Here is a 10,920-nt window from a genome sequence, read left to right on the forward strand (position 1 = left end):
TAAGGTTATGATTACATGCCATATCTCTGCAGGCTCCTAAGGAACTAGGAGCTTTCTTTGCAATTACATTGCCTCTCTCTGAGCTTTCCCATTTGATAGTCTCCATAAGTGGCCATCCTACCACAAACTGATCCAAAATGGGACAGTCTCATCCACTCCTGCCAAAACTGCATTCATGATTATCTCTCTTTTCCATAACTCTCATCCTCGATGATCATTCTTCCAGACACTTCCTACTTCCCAACTCAATTCCTGCAGCAACACTACTATCCACAATGGCTTGGACCAAAGAGTAAATGGTTTTGTGTGATTTCCTCATGAAAGGCCTGTTCGATCCTGCCTGATCCTAGCATGTAATAGTGTATTTCTGCCTGGTTTCTCACTTATTGGTGATATTTCCATACAGCGTTGATTTAATATGTCCCTGCAGTGTCAGTAAAATCTCTGAGCAACACTGAAATTCCAGAATTAATGACACTTAAAGGTTTGAAACCACTGGTGTTATTGAGCATAGTACAGAATGAGACAAGGGGCTACTTTTCTTAATAGTACATTAAACTGTAAAGATAACTTAACTGAAGATACAATACAAAATGTGAAATTAAGATCTATTCAGTATCACCATATGACGTTTAATGGTTGGATTCTCAGGGTTTCTGTTTTCAGTTTTTGACTTTGAAGTTTTCTTCAGTGTCAATAATCCTTGGATAATTATGAAGAGTGAAAACAATCAATAAAAACTCAAACTTGCTCTCCCAACCATTTCCCAAATAGACATCCGCAAGTTCTGAACTGAAATGTGATGGAGTCACTTTGACCTGAAGTGTTAACCTTGTTTCTCTTTCCATAGATGCTCCCTGATCTGCTGAGTGTTTCTAGCACAGCTCTATTTCAGATTTCCAGCACCTACAACTTGGTTCAAATTTTCATACTTTTATCTTAGAAAGAGAATCAGGTTTAATATCACTGCTGTACATCGTGAAATTTGTGTTTTTGCAGCAGCAGTGCATTGCAATATGTGATAATGTGCGCTCTGGGGTCACAGTCGACAGCCGGCTCCAGAATTCCTGGTGGACAGCGCTACATATTGTTCTTGTTTTAAAATGCATTTGTGAAATTATGGTGAGATGTTCAAGTTCATTTATTGATACATTTTAGCTTGGGCCATATAGTTGCTTGCTTGTGTGTTTGTGGGTCACCCTGCGTCCAGGGTCTGTTATAATCACCTGCCCAGTATGTATGTATCTTGGTATCTTTGGCCTGTCTCTCTGGGTCATTGCATTTGGTTGGTTTTGTACTTATCATAATAAAAATGGCAGTGGAAATAAATGAGCTTTTCTTGTCTGTCATCATGGATCAATTGCTCGCTACATTTGTGTCAGGAGTGGAATTAGAAATTGAAAGTGAAATTGACAAGCTAAGACATCGGATGGAGCGCCTTAAGACCAGGGTAATAAGTTGATAGACATGGGGACATGGCAGAGCGCATCACCTGCCTCCCTCGTGGCCTGTACTGGGGAGCCCAAGACATCGGAGGACAGGAAACATGGCAGTCATCAACAATGCTGCTAGGAAAAAATGGGGGACCAATGGGCTCCAGCAATTAACATCACAGGGTCCACCCTGAAGCTCCCCAGATATGACGGTACCAACCGCCTGGAGCCTTCGCTGCTGAAAGTCAAACTTGCCACATGCACAACCGGTGGAGCCCCAATGAGACGGCAGTGCACCTTGCCCTGGTGCTGGATGAGTTGTCCTGTTGTCCTCTTTGACCTAACACTGGCTGAGCAGGATGACTACAGGGCCCTCATAATGGTGCTGGAGTGGTGTTCCAAGCTGAAGAAAGAACCGGGCAGGAGGTGGCCCCCTGTGGGAGTAAACCTGGGGGCATTTGCAGCAGACCTCCACCACTGTGCTGGGCAGGCTACCTCAGTCCCTCCCATGGCCCAAGAAGAGCTTGTGCTCCATCCCTTTGTAAAGGCAATGACGCTGGAGTGCCTTCGGCAACATGGTCACCTGATATCGCCATCATCATCGGTCGTGATGGTGAGGGAAGAAGCTATTTTAGCCCCCCAAGGCATTCCAGAGATGCCTCACATGCCGTGAGCTGGGATGGTGTTACCAAGGTGGAGGAGGAAACTCATGAGGAGCAGTCCGTGAGACTGGTCTGACCAGAGCCACTCCAGCCCTGCTGTGTGCCACTGAGCGTTCCAGGCTACCAGGCAGGCCACGTGGCTTGGAACTGCCCCATGCCACGGCCCAGCGTGGCGGCCGGGAAATGCTGAATGGGCGGTGCCATGAGGGAAGCACCACTCGAGACCTCCAACAGAATCCCTCCATTGTCACCTCCCCGGGTGGGCCGCGGGTGAAGAACAAGGCTTAGACGTGGAATGCACGGTGCCGGACACGAGATACCATGCATTGGTGGACGTAGGGTCAACCGTCACCAACACTCTAGCTCGGCACTAGATCCGTGGCTGACCGGCAGGGCAGCTCCAGGAAGCAGACCAAGCAGAGCAACAACTGCCACCGGTCACCCCAGCACAGCACACAGTGATCAACAGCCGCATCTGCACAGTATGATGGCATCGGCAGCACTACTGCAGTGCCTTCCAGTGAGACTGTCCACTCAGTGCGAGGGCTGTGGCAGTGAAGCAGCGAGAACTTGGACCAGGGCCAGCGGGCGGATGGTGAAAAACCTCCTGGACCAACACCTCGACATCTTCACAGCCGGGAACAAAGACTGCAGGTGCAGGGGGCTGGTCCAACACCACATTAATACCAGGGATGTCCACCCCATCCTCCTGCGACCTTATCACCTGACCCTCGCCAAATGCCAGGCAGCAGATGGCATCATTGAGCACTCAGACAACCTATGCAAAGCCCTGATGGTGTTGGTCAGGAAGAAAGATGGGTTGTGGCAGTTCTGCATTGACCACCGCTCTCTCAAAGCAGTGACCAAGAAGGACTACTAGCCACTGCCCTGAATTGATGATGCCCTGGACTGTATCAAGGGTTTGGCCTGTTTCAGCTCTCTCATTCTCCCCAGTGGCCACTGGCAGGTCAAACGTACCCTGGAGCCCGGCCTAAGACTCCCTTCACCATTGGCAAAGGGCTGCGGCACTTCCAGGTAACGTTGTTAGGTCTGTGTAATACCCCAGCCACATTCAAGGACTGATGGGGAAGGTGCTGGCTCACAATCCGTGGAACTGCAGTGTCATCTATTTGGACAATCTCCTGGTGCACGCTGCCATTTCTGATGATGCTCTTTGGAACCTGGAAGACGTCTTCGCCAGGTGGACCTGAGCCTCAAGCACACAAAATGCTGCCTGCTGCGCCATCAGATGAAGTTCCTGGGGTACATGGTGAGTGCCAAAGAGGTGGCGACCGTCAAGGAATGGCCCACCCATCCGCCATGTCTCTGAGCCTGGCAGCTTCCTGGGGCTGGCATCGTACTACCACTGGTACCACCACTTGTACATCCCAAAAGGGGCTGGACCATCAGTCTCGGACACCAATGCAGCAGTCCGTGGTCCAGGCCCCAGTGTGGATCTACTAACCCTCCCAGAAGAAGACTCTATCCCCCAAGCTAGGAAGCCATTGGAAGGGGCCAGAAGAGGTGCTCAACTGCACCTCTAATGTGGTATATTGGGTGCAGTTGCCCGAGTGGCAGAAGGCAGTCGTGCTGCATTGGGACTGGCTGGCAGAATATCAGCTCTCGGCCAGCATCGACCCAGGAAGGAAGTGGCACTCCAGGGGCTCTGCCTCTTGTCTCACCAAACGGTTCCTCTCCTGTGAGGGCTCCAGAAAGCCCCCAGCACTCCAGGATGGGGCATCGACCACCACCTGGACATTTGGACTTCGTTGTGGTCTCTGCAGTTGCCGGGGATGGCTGACCCTTAGCTGGAAGCAATGTGATGCTTTTGGCGGTGTTGTCAACAGCTCACCCCAGCATTCCTAATGACCAGCGTGATTTATTGTGCTTGTGTTAAAATGCTTTTAGGATTATGGTGGGGTGTTTGAGTTCATTTAATGTAACGTTTTAGCTTGGTTTATACAGTTGCTTGCATGTGTATTTGTGGATCACCCTGACTCCAACCGGGGTGTGCAAGAGTGAGTTTTCTCCCTGGTCATAGCGCCCAGTCTGTTTTTGTACTGGTCACAATGTTAAACAAGTTTTCTCATCTGAAATCATGGATAAAATGCTCGCCACAATATTCATCGTGTTCAGGGACAGCATTTGCAATTTATTCCTCATTGGTTGATAGGACAAAAATAGGCTAAAGTAAAAGGAAATAAATTATAATGAATAGATGCTGAAGAAAGGAGAAAATAACATCCAGTCCAAAGAGAATACCACTGACATAATTGAACAAAAGCAAGGCCTTATTCATGAAATTCTAAGAGCTTTGAGCCTTTATAGAAGTGGATTCAAAATGAAGTTCGATTTATACAACAAAGTAGCTTCAGTTGTTGGATTCCGTCTCCTTTAATTACTTCAGAGACAATGAAGATTAACATGATTCCCCCTTAATTTGCTTTTACTTGAAAGGATATTGTACAGAATTAGTAGCTTGAAGGGCAGTTTGCTGTTGTTTTTTATTGAGAAGAGGAAGATATTTAAATAATCAGTGTGTGGCTCACATAGCCAGTAATATACTTCCCTAACAATGTGTTTTTAAGCTGCAAACATCTGCAATATATACAGCAAATAGTGCTGGACTCTTTTGATGCTTGTGGACCTGAATGAGATATTTTTTCCAAAAATTGAAATGGACCTGATTAAAGGACGTGATGGCCTTTTGGAACAAAGCTGTCATATCTGCTATTTACATTTATGTGTTTGTGTTTTTGTTTTGCAGCAGTTTGGTAGTTATCAGGGCAACACTGAACCCAAGATTAGAAATAACTGAACATCAGGGGTAGGAGAACCAGTATGCTACAGGTTACTTCATTTGCTCTGGCCAATCCAACAAAGTACTGCAATTCAACACTTCTCAATCATCCTCAGGAACTGCCAGAAAACAAGTAGTAGATTTTCATGACTGGGACAGCAAGAGGACTAGTCTTGGAGTTCAGAGACAAACAGTATTCAGGAGGCTTTCTGTGGCAGCGCACAGTGAGTGTCTTGTTGTCCAAAGGGAAAACATTTTCCTTAAAGATCTCCACCCATTAATAGCTGTAAAGCACTCCTTCACTAACAAAGAACATTAAATCCCTGTCCCAGTTCTGTATGAAATCCTGCAGCTTTACTGGAACACAATCCAACCTCTACAATCAAATGTCAGTCCCATCTCCTGATGGTATACTCTTGGCAAACATCACTGAATGTACGGTGTGAACCGATCCTAGCAATGGAAGCCCAGACCTCAACCTTTCAGGGAAAGCTCAAACAAATTCGAGCCGACTGCTGGTGTAACCGATAGTTCCATAAGTGGAAACTGAGACACAAGGTAAATTGTGATGACTGTACAAGTCAAGCATGTCTCATGGCATCTGCTCCAGGTGCTACCACAACCATTCACAAAATCAATTGAACAATTGAATGGGCTGTCATCATGACATCAGACTATGATAGCTTCCCTAAACATACAGACCGGTGTTTTGTTCATATGTCTACAAGGCTTTCCCTTCTTATTTGTATCACCTCACCAGTTTTTCAAATCCCCAAATGTCTTTGATCCTCAAGTTCAAGGGAGAGTTATTTCTGAATGGAACATGGCAGCTATTGTCACACGGTGGGGGCAAGGGTGCTGGGAGAGGACCCACAGGCAGGACACAAAACATGTCTTTCTTAGGTTCAATAAAATAGCGTTTATCATTCGCTGCACAGAGAACTGGGAAATCAAGGAGGACAAAGAGGAACATGAAACTCGGACTAGGAGACTAGGGAGTTGGACCGCCGTGGACCTTGGACTTGGACATTGGGAACATGGATTGTCATGGACCTTGGACTTGGGACACTGGAACGTGGACCGCAGCGGACCTTGGACATTGAGACTAGGACCTTGAATCGCCACAGCCAGACGTGGACACCAAGGATCGCTGCAGCCAGGATGTGGACACCATGGGTCACCTCAGCCAGAACGTGGACACTCGGTTAACCACAGGACCGGAACGTCGAGCCAGGTCTCCGCCTTCAACTCAGGCACTGAGCCGGGACTCCTCTTCGAGTGACAGACATGGACACTGGGCATGAACATCAAGCTAGGACTCCACCTTTAACTCAGGCACCAAGCTGGGACTCTTCTTTGAGGGGCACACACAGACACTGGGCATGAACATCAAGCCAGGACTCCACCTTCAACTCAGGCACCAAGCCGGGACTCTTCTTTGAGGGGCACACACGGACACTGGGCATAAACATCGAGCCAGGACTCCACCATCAATAACTCTCTCTGAGACATGAAGGCGAGATATCGGCTTTTATTGACTGGAAGAAAGAACAAGCAGTAGTTGACCACCATACCAAATCCTAGAGACTGAGGGCCAGGCTCAGGCCTCAATCGCCTTTATACCGGGATCAGTGGGAAGGGCCACAGGAGCAGTCAGCAGGTATATGTGTCCAGACAGGTGTATGTAGTTCACCACAATCACTGATCCAGGACTCCTCTTCAAGGGATAGACACGGACATGGGGCATGAACATCGAGCCAGGGCTCCACCTTCAACTCACCTCTGGCAGTTTGACCTTGCCCAGTCCCACTCTGGAGAAGGAAGGCGAATTGCCGGAACTCCAAAGCGGGCTAGGCAACTCTGGCTTGTGGTAGCGATGGCGACTTGCTAAGGCTTCCTAACACTCTCGCCCCGGATGGCTAAAGCCAAGGGCTTATAAGCTGCTGGTTCGGGTCGAGAGTAGATTACCTTAATGGCCAAGCTCAAGGGACATGTGAAACGAAATTAGAAGGGAACTAGGAGTCAATGGTCCAGATTATAACGCAACCTAACTAAATTTAAAGGAGAACTGATCCAGACCATGACAACTATGTCTTCATCTGTCAGGTACCTAAGCTCTGTAATTCTTTCCTAAGCCTCTCCTCTTCAATTTTTTGTTAACTGTTTTATATCTTGTTGCTTTTTGTCAGAGTTTGTTTTATAACAGTCCTCCATGTGCACCTTGAGAAGTCTTACTGCATTAAGAGTCTATATGGACATAATCTGGATATCAGAAGGGCCAGATCATCCATATAAATTTGATTGCCATTGCTTTGTTCCTTGAATTTGAAATCTTGATTTATTTGTATCATTTTACTTACTTTTATTCTGTCTGTAAAAGTTACATTGTGCAAGATAAAACAAAATGAATTATGAATGAAATAAATGCCTCCTTATGAAGCAGGAGTAAACCAAGTCAACTGGATTGCTGTGTTGTCTAGAAGATGTTTTGCCAGTCATCTGAGAGGCTTCTTCAGACACAAACTCCACCTTATTTATGACTAGCATGAAGCCGAAAAAAAAAGCTGGAAATGCTTAGCAGTTCAGGCAGCACCTTTGAAGGGAGAAACTGAGTTAAATCTAAAGGTTGATGAGCTTGTGTATCATCTGAAATGAACTATTTCATATGCAGAGAAAGAGGGGTGCGAGTGGAGAGAATGAGATGTAGAGTTGCTGTTGCTGTGTTCTGGAAGGTTTATCTGTCAACTCAGAGTTAGAAACATTGCAGAATCTGGTGTAAGAAGCGATTTGCTGGAGGAGCTCAACAGGTTGAGTGACATCTTTGGAGCACAAAGAATTGTCAATGTTTCAGATCAAGACAATGCATTAGGACTAACTGGTTGGCATCTCTGACTGCTTGCAGATGTGAATGTACTTTTGGACCATATTTTCAAGTGTTTTCATGAATCTAATATTAAAAAGAAACATGAAATATGATATCTTTTAAAATCTGCCTCAAATCAGGCTCATTAAAACGATTATTCTTCACTTTGAAATCAGAAACAAAGTTAAAACTTGGTCTCAGCTCCAAATCTCTTTTTTGGCATAAATATGAAGATCTTATTTCAGTTTGCTTGTCCAAGCCTTGAATTCAACATAGATTTATAATAATTCTTATAGCTTCTTTTTAAAGCAAAGCCTTAATGTTACATATTTCTAAGTAAAGTACATTACAAAATTAATATTCAGTGTGTCTAGAGCGCCTAGGTGCGGGCAAGGAGTCCAGCAGGAGTGAAGATATTTGTACAACTTTGCTTTATAATTTTCATCATTAGGGAGACAAGATACATAGAATCATCAATTGGAACAACCAATATAATTATGGAATGTTGGCTTAAAAGGATCTTTTCTCAGGAAGCTTAGTCTTCCAAGTAAGCAAGACTCATGATGTAGCCCAAAGCAGCCATTTATAAAGAAATGCCATCTTGTTACATGTTACTTTAGCTAGCATTTTGGCCATTTCATCTTCGCAAAAAGTGGAGCCAGTCTTGGTTAAGAAAGAGACCAAGGGAAGTTTAAGGAAAACTGGATGAGTTGTCAGAAGCTTTATAAGTGCAGAATGGGTGTGAGATATAGGAGATAAATGACCGCTCATTGATCAGAATTGTAATGTTAGTTATTTTTTTTCCAGTGATGTCTTCTTGCTCTTCTTTTGGATTTCATGAATTGATGAAAATCTTGGGGGATGAACATTTGCCCAGACAATGATGTGAATATTTCTTGTACATCCCCTTGTGAAGGAAAAGTGTGTGTGTGTGTGTGTGTGTGTGTGTGTGTGTGGGGGGGGGGGGCTTCCACATGATTGAGAGTACAGGGTCAATCAATAACTCACATTTACCTATAGAGCTAGATGTCAACAAAGAGCTGAGAGCCATGATTCCACTTACTTTTACTGGGACTGTCTGCAATTGAATTTGGGATTTGTACCTTTTGATTTAGAAAATATAGAATGGGAGACAGGGAAACAAACAATGAAAGAGTGGGAGGGTGAAGGAAGAGAGGAAGCCAAAAAGAGAAAGGGTGGAATGGAGAAAGAAGGATGGAGGGAGAGGGAGAATGGAAGTGAAGTAAAGTGAAGGGGTGAGAGAGAGAAGGAGGGTGAGGGTAGAATGGAAGGATGGAGGTAGCTAAGGAGGAAGAGAAAGGAAGAGAATGTCGGGTAGAAGGAAAGGAAGAGTTAGGGATAGGAAGGGAAACTGATCACATATTCCTTTGCTCAGATTGTCTGAAATTGAATTTGAATCTTGAACCTTCTGACTCATGATTAAACCTTTACCTCATACCTCTCTTTCTTTATAAATCCACTTTCAATTAAAGCTGAAAAGCACCATTTCACCCTCGATGATGTCATGAAGTGAATGTTTCCGAAGTAAGTTTTATTGTAAAGGTAAATAATTCCATCCAAATCCCAATCTGAAAGGAAAAAGTGTAAGAGAAATCAAACAATAATATTTCTCCCATTCCACTTTTGCAAATTGTTACATTGGCTTTGCTAAGTGATATGCAAGGTTTAAGCATTTTCTTCATAATTTAAAATTAATCCATCTTGGCTTTCAAAATTAATAAGACAGTTTTGCAATATCAGTGCCAGCATAATCATCAGACTCCGTTATAACATCTATAAAAGAGTTGGAAAAATATATTATTCTGTTTATTCCATTATAATGAAGTACAGTATCTTTGTATCAAAGGCCAATGCACTATCATATCAGAGTTTCAATATTTGGGTGACCTTTATCTGAATTGATGAATAATTACCTAGAAACAATAATTATCACACTCTTTAATGGGAATTCTGCCAGTTGAAAGATGAACTGAAAGTGGGTTTTTTTCTGCTTTTGAGTTGAATACTAATTTTCACTCTGTTCAAAATAAGCTGGAGCATATCAAATAATGAAATTGAAATGCATCCTTGATATCTGAGTGTGCTTTTTTTCCAAAAGCATGTGTAGAATAGATATAAGCCAGCTAAACAACCTGTAACATTTTCTGCATGAAGTCTTGCTCTGAGTGCATAACTTTACTGATCATAACAACCAATTATACTGGCATAATTTTTATAATACTTGCACTCTCAAACTGAAGATAAGCATCAAGAGCAATGATTCCAGCAGTTTTATTTCAGTGATCAAAGAGAGGGAAGAACAACATCCACTATTTTATTACATTTAAGAATCAACAATGAAAATCTAATTCATGTAACACCTTGATAAACATTATCCAAATACATTACTGCAGGGTATGATACAAAGGGAGAAGCAAGACCAGTGGGTCCATCAACCTTACCTTGGTAGTGTTGTAGTTAGCACAAAACTTTATGGCACCAGCTGTAAAATTGGGGCTTGAATGCCTTCTCTGTCTGTAAGGAGATTCTCCTGGATGCTCTGGTTTCCTCCCACGTTCATTACAGTTCGGGTTTGTGAACTCTGGGGATGTCCTGTTGGTGCCAGGAGTATGGTGACACTTTCAGCATCCCAGCACAATCCTTGATTTGACACAAACAACACATTTCATTATGTGATTCAAAGTTTGAAGTTAATAACTCATCAGGGGTGATTGATAAGTTTGTGACCTAAAGTAGAAGGAGATGAGTTATTAACTTTAAACATTCTGCATAATCACTCAAAGAGTTTACCTGCATGTACATGTAACGGGAGCTGTATAACATCTCCATCTACTTTAGGCCACGAGCTTATCAATTACCCATGCTGTGAACACTTTCTGGAGGCCCAAGATCCGTACGCTCCACGACCGCTGCACTAAGTGTGTAAACGTAGGAGGGGACTATGTTGAAAAATAAATGTGCTAGGTTTTCTAAAATTGACTCCTTCTACCTTGGGCTTTGAACTTATCAATCACCCCCTGTAAGGTGTTACCAGAGATAACGTGGCTGGATCTAAAATCACCAACACAGTTTACGTGAGAATTAATTCAGAAGACACACGACAGTCAGAAGGGTATGAAGAAATGCTACTGGAATGACCAC

The 10,920-nt window shown here is 44.0% G+C and overlaps 1 long non-coding RNA gene across 1 annotated transcript; it reads right to left on the reverse strand.

The window, feature by feature from the left end:
* Nucleotides 1-512: 512 nt before the first annotated feature.
* On the reverse strand, nucleotides 513-10,406 carry LOC132407570 (uncharacterized). The gene is made up of 3 exons (XR_009516515.1): nucleotides 10,221-10,406; nucleotides 9,218-9,347; nucleotides 513-7,842 (listed from the first exon to the last, which is right to left on the reverse strand). It is a non-coding gene; the product is annotated as an uncharacterized LOC132407570 (long non-coding RNA).
* Between the last annotated feature and the right edge of the window lie 514 nt (nucleotides 10,407-10,920).

The sequence above is a fragment of the Hypanus sabinus genome, chromosome 18, assembly GCF_030144855.1.
Source record: "Hypanus sabinus isolate sHypSab1 chromosome 18, sHypSab1.hap1, whole genome shotgun sequence".
NCBI lineage: Eukaryota > Metazoa > Chordata > Chondrichthyes > Myliobatiformes > Dasyatidae > Hypanus > Hypanus sabinus.